Source organism: Oncorhynchus tshawytscha, linkage group LG13 (genome assembly GCF_018296145.1).
Source record: "Oncorhynchus tshawytscha isolate Ot180627B linkage group LG13, Otsh_v2.0, whole genome shotgun sequence".
Taxonomy (NCBI): Eukaryota; Metazoa; Chordata; class Actinopteri; order Salmoniformes; family Salmonidae; genus Oncorhynchus; species Oncorhynchus tshawytscha.
The window spans coordinates 24288446-24301160 of NC_056441.1; the positions used below are offsets into that span (position 1 = coordinate 24288446).

Sequence of the window (12715 nt, forward strand, 5' to 3'; positions counted from 1 at the left end):
TTCAGTCTCCTGAGGGGGAATAGGATTTGTGGTGCCCTCTTCACGACTGTCATGTTGTGCTTGAACCATGTTAGTATGTTGGTGATGTGGACACCAAGGGACTTGATGTCAACCTGCTCCACTACAGCCCCATCGATGAGAATGGGGGTGTGCTCAGTCATCCTTTTCCTGTAGTCCACAATCATCTCCTTTGTCTTGATGCCTTCATGTTGAGGGAAAGGTTGTCCTTGCTCAACATGGTCAGGTCTCTGACCTCCTCCCTATAAGCTGTCTCATCATTGTCGGTGATCAGGCCTATCACTGTTGTGTCATCGGCAAACTTAATGATGGTGTTGGAGTTGTGCCTGGCCATGCAGTCATGAGTGAACAGGGAGTACAGGAGGGGACTGACCATGCACCCCTGAGGGGCCCCCGTGTTGAGGATCAGCATGGCGGATGTGTTGTTACCTAGCCTGACCACCTGTGGATGGCCCGTCAGGAAGTCCAGGATCCAGTTGCAGAGGGAGGTGTTTAGTCCCAGGGTCCTTAGCTTAGTGATGAACTTTGAGGGCACTATGGTGTTGATCGCTGAGCTGTAGTCAATGAATAACATTCTCACATAGGTGTTCCTTTTGTCCAGGTGGGAAAGGGCAGTGTGGAGCGCAATAGAGATTGCATCATCTGTGGAATTGTTGGTGAAGTATGCAAATTGGAGTGGGTCTAGGTTTTCTAGGATAATGGTGTTGATGTGAGCCATGACCAGACATTCAAAGCATTTCATGGCGACAGACATGAGTGCTACAGGTCGGTAGTCATTTAGGTAGGTTACCTTGGTGTTCCTGGGCACAGAGACTATGGTGGTCTGCTTGAAACATGTTGGTATTACAGACTCAGGGAGAGTTTGATAATGTCAGAGAAGACACAGCGCATGCACGGAGTACACGTCCTGGTTATCCGTCTGGCCCAGCGGCCTTGTGAATGTCGACCTGTTTAAAAATCTTACTCACGTCACCTGTGGAGAGCGTGATCACACAGTTGTCCAGAATAGCTGATGCTCTCGTGCATGTTTCAGTGTTCCTTGCCTCGATGCTAGCATAGAAGTAGTTTAGCTCGTCTGGTAGGCTTGTGTCACTGGGCAGCTCTCAGCTGTACTTCCCTTTGTTTTCTGTAATAGTTTGCAAGCCCTGCCACATCTGACGATCGTCGCATCCGGTGTAGTACGATTCGATCTTATTCCTGTATTGATGCTTTGCCTGTTTGATGGTACGTAGGAGGGCATAGCCGGATTTCTTATAAGCTTCTGGGTTAGAGTCCCACTTCTTGAAAGCGGCAGCTCTACCCTTTAGCTCAGTGCGAATGTTGCCTATAATCCATGGCTTCTGGTTGGGGTATGTACGTACGGTCACTGTGGGGATGACGTCCTCGATGCACTTATCAATAAAGCCAGTGACATGTGGTGTACTCCTCAATGCCATTGGAAGAATCCAGGAACATATTCCAGTCTGTTCTAGCAAAACAGTCCTGTATTTCAGCATCTGCTTCATTTGTCCACTTTTTTTATAGACCGAGTCACTGGTGCTAAGCAGGAATCAGGAGGATAGAGATATGGTCAGATTTGCCAAATGGAGGGCGAGGGAGAGCTTTGTACGCGTCTCTGTGTGTGGAGTAAAGGTAGTCTAGAATGTTATCCATCTGGTTGCACATTTAACATGCTGATAGAAATTCGGTAAAACTGATTTAAGTTTCACTGCATTAAAGTCCCCGGCCACTAGGAGCGCTGCCTCTGGATGAGCTTTTTCCTGTCATTGAGTTCGGTTTTAGTGCCAGCTTCGGTCTGTGGTGGTATGTAGACAGCTACGAAAAATACAGATGAAAACTCTCTAGGTAGATAGTGGGGGCTACAGCTGATCATGAGATACTTTACCTCACGCAAGCAAAACCTTGAGACTTCCTTAGATATTGTGCACCAGCTATTGTTTACAAGTATGCATAGACCCCCGCCCTGTGTCTTACCAGAGGCTGCAGTTCTGTCCTGCTGATAGAGTGTATTACCCGCCAGCTGTATGTTCTTAATGTCGTCATTCAGCCACGACTCGGTGAAACATAAGATTTTACAGTTTTTAATGTCCCGTTGGTAGGATATTTGTGCTTTCAGTTCGTCCCATGCATATTCCAGCGATTGAACATTAGCTAGCAGAATGGAAGGCATGGGCAGATTAGCCACTCGTCGCCTGATCCTCACAAAGCATCCTGATCTCTTTCCGCAAAACCTACTTCTATATTTCCTTTTCCAGCAAATCACTGGGATCTGGGCCTGGACGGGTGTCCGTAGTATATCCCTCGCGTCCGACTCATTGAAGAAGAACTCCTCGTCCAATTTGAGGTGAGTAATTCCAGTTCTGATGTCCAGAAGCTCTTTTTGGTCATAAGAGACGGTAGCAGCAACATTATGTACAAAATAAGTTATGAACAATGAGAAAAAACTAACAAAATAGCATGGTTGGCTAAGAGCCGATACGACAGCAGCCCTATCCTCTGGTGCCATCTTCTACAATAAAATTATTTTGAACCAACGTGGAGTAGACGTTGAATTGACGTCTGTGCCCAGTGTGTTTGGTGGAGAGAGGTGGAGGAAGGTACAACAATACAAGCCATCACACCTTCAGTTAGATTTGAGATGAGTATTAATAGTCAGTTTTGCTATTCAATGTTTAGAGATACACTGTACTGTAGATAGAATTATATAGGGCTCAGTATACAGATAGGGCACAGTATAGAAAGACAAACATTTGAGCCTCTTCCTTAGAGTTGAACAGCGTTGCATTGAAGGAAATCTTAAATCCTGACCTCTCAGTGGGCTATCTCTTTCCGAGGAACACGTCAAAGACATCACCTCCTAACCCCAGTGTTACCCAGTGGGCTGTGTGTCGAGGCCGGGGTCGGGACAGAGAGCAGGAAGCTCAGGACATCCCCAACCTGTAAATGAACAAAAAACATACAAATTCCTGGACTGATTCAGCAAGCTCCTGTTATATTGACCTCCTCTGCCCCTACTTCCATACTTTTCTACCCCAATGCTCCTCTGCCGTTCCCCTCTAGTTCTCCTCACCCCTCCTATACTTCTACCACTCCCTTCTTCCACCTCCTCCCCACCCGTCTTAGTTCTCATCACCCCTCCTCATCCCTCCCTCTGCCCCTCCTTATCCACCCCTTTTCAGTTACTGTTTCCACCAGTATTAGTTTACTCTAATAATGCTCATAAATACTCTGACCTTAAGAGTCTGGAGCCATTAAAGACAAACAGACAATCAACGTCTTGTCTGGCCCGCCATATTAAGACATAGAACACACATATTGTATATTATTACTACATGCATTATGCTTCTGGAAATCATGTTGGATCCTGAACATGGTGGTGAACAATTTAGAAACATTTTCAACAAAACATCACTTAATTAATGTTGAATTTATTGATTTAACCAGAAAGACCCGTTGGGGTCACATGACCTCTTTCCAAAGGGTATTGGTATCTTATGTTTTGCATTTTCCCCTACTACAAAGATAATTGATAAAAGGGCCCAATGTACTGTACCCGTTATAGAACATGCTCTTTTATCACACGAACAGGACAAGACGGTGTGACCTCACTTCCTGACTGGTGTGAATTTGCAGAACTCGTGCTCTCTGAGCCGCCAAAGTGCCGACTGCCAACACTCCAGCTTTCATGTTTGTTTTATTTAACCCTAAACTTACTATGGAAATTGACTGAGAAGAGAACACATTCTCATTCACAGCAACTTCTTTGAGGTTTTGTGGTGGTGTGCAAACTAATAAAAGGTGCATTCACAGCACCAATCTTGAGTAGAAAGGAGAGGAGATGGGTTGAATGAGCCAATTGGAAGGTGGACATGATTACGTGACCAATGATGGCCATAATAGTATGAGGGCCAGGGTGGCAATGTAGCCAGAACACCAGGGTTAACACTCATACTACTACATATTGTTTATTTAGCCAGAACACCAGGGTTAACACTCATACTACTACATATTGTTTATTTAGTCAGAACACCAGGGTTAACACTCATACTACTTACTACATGTTGTCACAGGGACTCGGTTAGAGTAGGAGGACACCCTTTGAAGGCTGTGAAGTTCAGAACTTATGGAATAACAAATCCACAGGACTGTCCAGCCACCTCCATCTAACCTCCCCCACCCTTCCCTCTTCCGCCCCCTGTCTCTCTTCCCATTGTCTCAGGGAGAAAGGGAAACCTGCTTTGTCCCACTTGCAAAGTTTCAGAAACAGTCATACAACTGGCAAAGTCTCCAGTTGATCACATCATATGTGGAGTGCAGCTACGGGGTGAGAGACAGACTGAATTAGAGTTCAGAACTTTTCTCTTAACACTTAATAATGTATGTGATTGAAGTTAAGTGGAGATATGATTGCTTTTGTTAAACTCTCCTCTAAACAGGGACAATAAGAATTCTGGGGCATCCAAATTCAGGCCTTAGTTACGTAATAGAGTGAAGTAGGACTGCTTGGGTCTGAGGTGTTCCTCCATTGGCTCTACCACCCCTATGTATATATATATATACACACACGCACACACACACACACACACACACACACACACACACACACACACACACACACACACACACACACACACACACACACACACACACACACACACATACACACACACACACACACACACACACACACACACACACACACACACACACACACACACACACACACACACACACACACTCTGCACTAGTTGAACCGGTCTGTTAACTTGAAAGAGAATATTTGTACATGTTTTGTTGAACTGCCATTCAAGCCAAAATCAAATAAGTATATGAGAAAAATATCTGAGTTACATTTGAATAATCCCTTAGGGCATTTGGAAGGTTCACCTTGAAGAAAACAGGTCACAGATTCCAGAGCTTACTGTTCCCTGATATTATCTACTCCATAGTGAGCTTAAAATCCAATCAAATTTGATTTGTCACATGTGCCAAATACAACAGGTGTAGACCTTACAGTGAAGTGCTTAATTACAAGCCCTTAACCAACAAATTTTTTAACCCAAAAAAGTGTTAAGAAAGTATTTACTAAAATAAACTGAAGTAAAAAAATAAAAAAAATAAAAACATAATTCAGGAGCGACAATAAGCAACAAACTTTGAGATATCAGCTGATGTAAGAAGGGCTATATAAATACATATATTTCACTGTTGTGACATTGGCAAATTGAATGATGGTGTTGGAGTTGTGCTTGGCCATGCAGTCATGAGTGAACAGGGAGTACAGGAGGGGACTGAGCATGCACCCTTGAGGGGCCCCTGTTTTGATAATCAGTGTGGAGGATGTGTTGTTGCCTACCCTCACCACCTGGGGCTGGCCCGTCAGGAAGTCCAGGATCCAGTTGCAGAGGGAGGTGTTTAGTCCCAGGGTCCTTAGCTTAGTGATGAGCTTTGAGGGCACTAGGGTGTTGAACGCTGAGCTGTAGTCAATGAATAGCATTCTCAAGCAGGTGTTCCTTTTGTCCAGGTGGGAGAGGCCAGTGTTGAGTGCAATAGAGATTGCATCATCTTTGGATCTGTTGGGGCGATATGCAAATTGGAGTGGGTCTACGGTATCTGGGATAATGGTGTTGATGTGAGCGATGACCTGCCTTTCAAAGCACTTCATGGCCACAGACAAGAGTGCTACGGGTCGCTAGTCATTTAGGCAGTTTACCTTGGTGTTCCTGAGCACAGAGACTATGGTGGTCTGCTTGAAACTTGTTGGTATTACAGACTCAGTCAGGGACAGATTGAAAATGTCAGTGAAGAGACTTGCCAATTGGTCAGCCGTGCTTTGAGTACACATCCTGGTCATCAGTCTGGCCTTGTGAATGTTGACCTGCTACGGAGAGCTTGATCACACAGTCATCCGGACCAGCTGATGCTCTCATTCATGCTTCAGTGTTGCTTGCCTCGATGCGAGCATAGAAGTTATTTAGCTCGCCTGGTAGGCTTGTGTCACTGGGCAGCTCTCGGCTGTGCTTCCCTTTGTAATACATAATAGTTTGCTAGCTCTGCCACATCCGACGAGCGTCGAAGACAGTGTTGTACGTTTCAATCTTAGTCCTGTATTGATGCTTCGCCTGTATGATGGTTCGTCAGAGGGCATAGCGGGATATCTTATAAGCATCCAAGTCCCACGCCTTGAAAGTGGCAGCTCTACCCTTTAGCTCAGTGCGGATGTTGCCTGTAATCATCAAGGACAACAACCACCCGAGCCACTGCCTGTTCACCCCGCTATCATCCAGAAGGAGAGGTCAGTACAGGTGCATCAAAGCTGGGACCGAGAGACTGAAATACAGCTTCTATCTCAAGGCCATCAGACTGTTAAACAGCCACCACTAACATTGAGTGGCTGCTGCCAACACACTGACTCAACTCCAGCCACTTTAATAATGGGAATTGATGGGAAATTATGTAAAATATATCACTAGCCACTTTAAACAATGCTACCTAATATAATGTTTACATACCCTACATTATTCATCTCATATGTATATGTATATACTGTACTCTATATCATCTACTGCATCTTTATGTAATACATGTGTCACTAGCCACTTTAACTATGCCACTTTGTTTACATACTCATCTCATATGTATATACTTCACTCAATACCATCTACTGTATCTTGCCTATGCCGCTCTGTACCATCACTCACTCATATATCTTTATGTACATATTCTTTATCCCCTTACACTTGTGTCTATAAGGTAGTAGTTTTGGAATTGTTAGCTAGATTACTTGTTGGTTATTACTGCATTGTCGGAACTAGAAGCACAAGCATTTCGCTACACTCGCATTAACATCTGCTAACCATGTGTATGTGACAAATAAAATTGGATTTGATTTGATTTTGATTAATCCATGGCTTCTAGTTGGGGTATGTACGTACGGTCACTGTGGGATGACGTCATCGATGCATTTATTGATGAAGCCAGCGACTGATGTGGTGTACTCCTCAATGCCGTTGGAAGAATCCCGGAATATATTCCAGGCTGAGCAGGCAAAACAGTCCTGTAGCTTAGCATCTGACCACTTCCTTATTGAGCGAGTCTCTGGTACTTCCTGCTTTAGGTTTTGCTTGTAAGCAGGAATCAGGAGGATAGATTTGCCAAATGGTCAGATTTGCCAAATGGAGGGCGAGGCAGTGCTTTTTATGCATCTCTGTCTGTGGAGTAAAGGTGGTCTAGAGTTTTCCCCCTTGTCTTACCAGAGGCAGCTGTTCTATGTTGCCGATGGACCGAAAACCCCGGCAGCTGTATGTTATCCAAGGTTGTTTTTCAGCCATGACTCGGTGAAACATAAGATATTACAGTTTTTAATATCCTGTTGGTAGGACAGTCCTGATCGGAGCTCATCCATTTTGTTATCCAATGATTGGATTGCACCGGAGGAGGTTATCCAAATTGTAATTACAGTTGAAGTCAGAAGTTTACATACACCTTAGCCAAATACATTTAAACTCAGTTTTTCACAATTCCTGACATTTAATCCTTGTAAAATTCCCTGTCTTAGTTCAGTTTGGATCACCACATTATTTTAAGAATGTGAAATGTCAGAATAATAGTAGAGAGAATGATTTCTTTCAGCTTTTATTTATTTCATCACATTCCCAGTGGGTCAGAAGTTTACATACACTCAATAACTATTTGGTAGCATTGCCTTTAAATTGTTTAACTTGGGTCAAACATTTTGGGTAGCCTTCCACAAGCTTCCCACAATAAGTTGGCTGAATTTTGGCCCATTCCGCCTGACAGAGCTGGTGTAACTGAGTCAGGTTTGTAGGCCTCCTAGCTCGCACACGCTTTTTCAGTTCTGCCCTCACATTTTTTATGGGATTGAGGTCAGGGCTTTGTGATGGCCACTCCAATACCTTGACTTTGTTGTCCTTAAGCTATTTTGCCACAATTTTGGAAGTATGCTTGGGGTCATTGTTCATTCATTTGGAGGACCCATTTGCGACCAAGCTTTAACTTCCTGATGTCTGATGTCAGGAAATATCCACATAATTTTCTCTCCTCATGATGCCATCTATTTTGTGAAGTGCACCAGTCCCTCCTACAGCAAAGGACCCAACAACATGGTGTTACCAGCCCCGTGTTTCACGGTTGGGATGGTGTTCTTCGGCATGCAAGCATCAACCTTTTTCTTCCAAACATAACAATGATCATTATGGCCAAACAGTTCCATTTTTGTTTCATCAGACCAGAGGAGATTTCTCCAAAAAGTACGATCTTTGTCCCCATGTGCTGTTGCAAACCATAGTCTGGCTTTTTTATGGCGGTTTTGGAACAGTGGTTTCTTCCTTGCTGAGCGGCCTTTCAGGTTATGACGATATAGGACTCATTTTCCTGTGGATATAGATACTTTCGTAAAGAGGCACTGAGTTTCAAGGTAGGCCTTGAAATACATCCACAAATTGAAATACATCTCAAATTGACTCAAATGATGTCAATTAGCCTATCAGAAGCCATGACATCATTTTCTGGAGTTTTCTAAGATGTTTAAAGGCATAGTCAACTTAGTGTATTTAAACTTCTGACCCACTGGAATTGTGATACAGTGAATTATAAGTTAAATAATCTGTCTGTGAACAATTGTTGGAAAAATTACTTGTGTCATGCACAAAGTAGATGTCCTAACTGACTTGCCAAAACTATAGTTTGTTAACAAGAATTTTGAGGAGTGGTTGAAAAACAAGTTTTAATGACTCCAACATAAGTGTATCTAAACTTCTGACTTCAACTGTTTTTCGCCTCCCCAATCTTACTTTATTTGCACACACTTTATATAGACTTTTCTATTGTGTTACTGACTTTACGTTTGTTTATTCCATGTGTAACTCTATGTTGTTTCTGTCGCACTACTTTGCTTTATCTTGGCCAGGTCGCAGTTGTAAATGAGAACTTGCTCTCAACTGGCCTACCTGGTTAAATAAAGGTGAAATTATTTATTTTTTAAATTGCACGTTGGCTAATAGGACTGATCGTAGAGGGGGATTACTCACTGGCCGTCAGATCCTTGCAAGGCATCCCTACCTAGGTCCCTGATATCTCAGTCTCTTCTTCATGTGAAAGACAGGGTTTTGGGCCTTCTCGGGTGTCATTTTTAGTCGGGTGGAGAAAACTTTGCGTCTGACTTGTTAAGTAAAAAATATTTGTCCAGAACGAGGTGAGTGATCGCTGTCCTAATATCCAGAAGCTCTTTTCGGTCATAAGAGATGGTTGCAGAAACATTATGTACAAAATAAGTTACAAATAACGTGAAAAAACACACACAATAACACAATTGGTTAGGAGCCCGTACAACGGCAGCCATCTTTTCCGCCGCCACCTCAATCACCCATTCATTTCCTGTTATTATGAAAAATAAATTAAAATGGTTCATTAAGCCTTATTATGCAATTTAGCACAGTAGTTAGTTGTTATTAAGGAGTATTTAGGCACATAAATTATTTTTAATCTGATGTTTGTTTACCTTAACACAAAAAGGTGGAAATAATTGATGTTTCACAACATTACACTGCGCTTTTCTAAAATGCATTATATCATTATTATTGGCAAAAAATTGCTGATATATGAGAAATAAACTGACAGGGAAAGGGTGAGACAATGGGACATGCTTGTAAAGTGGGGAAAGGCTGAGACAATAGGCCATGCTTGTAAAGTGGGGAAAGGGTGAGACAATAGGCCATGCTTGTAAAGTGGGGAAAGGGTGAGACAATAGGACATGCTTGTAAAGTGGGGAAAGGGTGAGACAATAGGACATGCTTGTAAAGTGGGGAAAGGGTGAGACAATAGGCCATGCTTGTAAAGTGGGGAAAGGGTGAGACAATAGGCCATGCTTGTAAAGTGGGGAAAGGGTGAGACAATAGGACATGCTTGTAAAGTGGGGAAAGGGTGAGACAATAGGCCATGCTTGTAAAGTGGGGAAAGGGTGATACAATAGGCCATGCTTGTAAAGTGGGGAAAGGGTGAGACAATAGGCCATGCTTGTAAAGTGGGGAAAGGGTGAGACAATAGGACATGCTTGTAAAGTGGGGAAAGGGTGAGACAATAGGCCATGCTTGTAAAGTGGGGAAAGGGTGATACAATAGGCCATGCTTGTAAAGTGGGGAAAGGGTGAGACAATAGGCCATGCTTGTAAAGTGGGGAAAGGGTGTAGGGAAAAAAATCTTCATTTCCCCCCCTAAAAAAGTGTGAAAAGCTCTGCTGTAATGTCCTGCCTCTCTGAGTGTTAGCGAGGGCAGGCCGCTCTAGGCCTCTTCTCAGGAAAGCCATGCTGTAGGGAGTGGTAACTCTGGTTCCTCTCTTATCAATGACGGCCTCACCATCCACACCCTCGCTACAGCAGTTTACACACCCTGCCCCACAGCTCACACACGCTGGAGCTGAGGGATGATTGGAGCTTCACACACACACACCCATCCAACATGAATGATTCCACTCCCACATTCACACCTCTGGAGTACTGACAGTGCTAGACCTCTGAGGCAGACAGGCTTCAAATGAATGGTAATAGTGATAGAGAAGCAGTAATATAGAGCTTGTTCTGGTAATACCTCCTCTCCTCAACCACAGAAAGCCATCAGATCAGACTAACCTCTTAGTGGACTACACAAAATGAACTCAACACAGAGTTGAGTGTGTTCACTTTCACATAATTGTGCTAATTGTGACTAAGTGGACTATCTTGGTTAAATAAATACAAATGGCATGAAATTAAATGAGGAAGAAAAGGGTGGACAGAGATGCCATCAGCGTGTGAGCTTGGCTCTCATAATTTAGGGCACTGCCCTGCGTCACATCACAGCAGCGAGAGCAGAAGGTACAGTGAAACATCTGGTGTAGATGAAAACATGTCCAGATCTGGCTCCACACTATATCCCTCCATGGAAACCTGTAATGACCACGTGCACAGTGATTTTTTTATGGTTGTGAGCTTCTCTTTTGTGACCCTAGAGCAGGCCTAGTTCAGTGTCACATAGGTGGAGTGGAGGGTGTGGGGGGAGTGGGACAGCAAGGGTGTGTGACTGGAACAGGGTTGGACTGGAACAAGGTGTTTTGTTTGACATACAGCTTCTGAATCAGCTAGTTCTCAGGGCAGGGAGGAATCCCATGATGCTGGTCAGCAGGTGCGCTTGATTTCGCTCAGAGTTTGCACTTTAAGGACAATTCCATTGGTTTAATTGTACAGGACAAATTAAGTCACGCAAAGCTCAATTTGAAGGGGCTTGGAGTCCATGTGTTTAGCCCCTTAACACACTAATACCATGCTACTTACATCAAAAGATCAGAGGGCAGGGGCCCAGGCAGGGCTTGTAGTGATACAGGAAAGGAGGAAAGGAGGAAGAGAGGGAGAATGATAGGAGGGTATGGGAACGACTACACCCCAATATGACTCTGTTAAACTGTGCGTGCATGTGTGTGTGTGTATGTGTGTGTGTGTGTGTGTGTGTGTGTGTGTGTGTGTGTGTGTGTGTGTGTGTCCCCCTGGCCTTAACCTCTGGTGCCAAACACATCTGTCTGACGTCACTATGATGGAAAAATCGACATGGGCAAGCAGCCATTTAGCCCCAGAGAAGGGATGTCACAGAAACAGTGTGCCACCGTTTACATGGCAGGACCCCGGACGATCATTCAGTCATATCCACGTGGTAGGAAAGTAACACTTGGTTAGGTGTAGTATTGAAATGTTTTGTCCAAATGTTTACAGTACAGCGAAGAGTAGTTTGAAAAAGTAGTGCGAAGCTTTACAAAGTCAAATTCATATTATTTCTGTGTTCTGCTGTTTATTTAGTTACAATGTCTATGTTGCTCCTCCATTCATAAAAAAATACTAAATTCTTAAAATGTTTGAAAACACATTTGAAATTCTCTTTGACGTTTTTGGTGCAGGACCAGGCTTGCTGTAGGTGCACATGCAGAGAGAGGACATGAATATGCAGAGAGAATATTTTTGCACATTTCATTATCTCTGAAACAATCAACTGTGTGCCAGTTTCACTACATTATCCCTCCCTATCAGATACCTGGGTGACCACGTTGTGTGTGTGTGTGTGTGTGTGTGTATTTGTACGCGTGTGTGTACGTGTCAGTGTGCCCTCCCCTCACATGACTGTGCCTTCCCCTCCATCCAGCCAACAACCAGGAAAGGGCTTAACAGGGGAAACAAGTCCAGAAAAATAACTCCTTACTGGGTCATCTCCTCTGACTGATTGCCCCTCTCCTCCCTTTCTCTCTCCCTCTCTCTGTTAGTATCTGTTATTGTTCTGAGGAGGGCGGGTCTTCCTGGGCTAGAACTGGCTGTGACCGCTCGTCTCTTCTCCAAACAGATACAACCCAACACCACTGAAACCAGCCTCAGATAATACACAAGGTAATACATCATTTAAACAGCTGGTAATGGTGTGAGCATGTTATACTGCTTGTCCTGTAATGGAGGTAGCCTATATCCCAAGGCCACCTGATCAGCACCACTATCAGAGTTGTAATTCTGTGCCCAGCTCCAAATCCCACTGGTATGACCCTGTTCCCTGTTACATTATGCATATCATGCTTTTCCCTCAGTGTTTCACAGGAATATTCATGAGCCTCATTAGAACACCAGCCTCACTTCTAGCTAACAGTGAGAGTAGCTGTTGAACCTGAATTA

At 43.8% G+C, this 12715-nt stretch overlaps 1 long non-coding RNA gene across 1 annotated transcript in view; it reads left to right on the plus strand.

The window, feature by feature from the left end:
* The window catches only part of LOC112264532, a 43709-nt gene that overhangs the window by 25629 nt on the left and 5365 nt on the right, over positions 1 to 12715 (plus strand). Inside the window, exons 2-3 of the long non-coding RNA XR_002955651.2 lie at positions 2274 to 2362; positions 12319 to 12439. This is a non-coding gene — a long non-coding RNA (uncharacterized LOC112264532). The remainder of the gene's footprint in view (positions 1 to 2273; positions 2363 to 12318; positions 12440 to 12715) is intronic.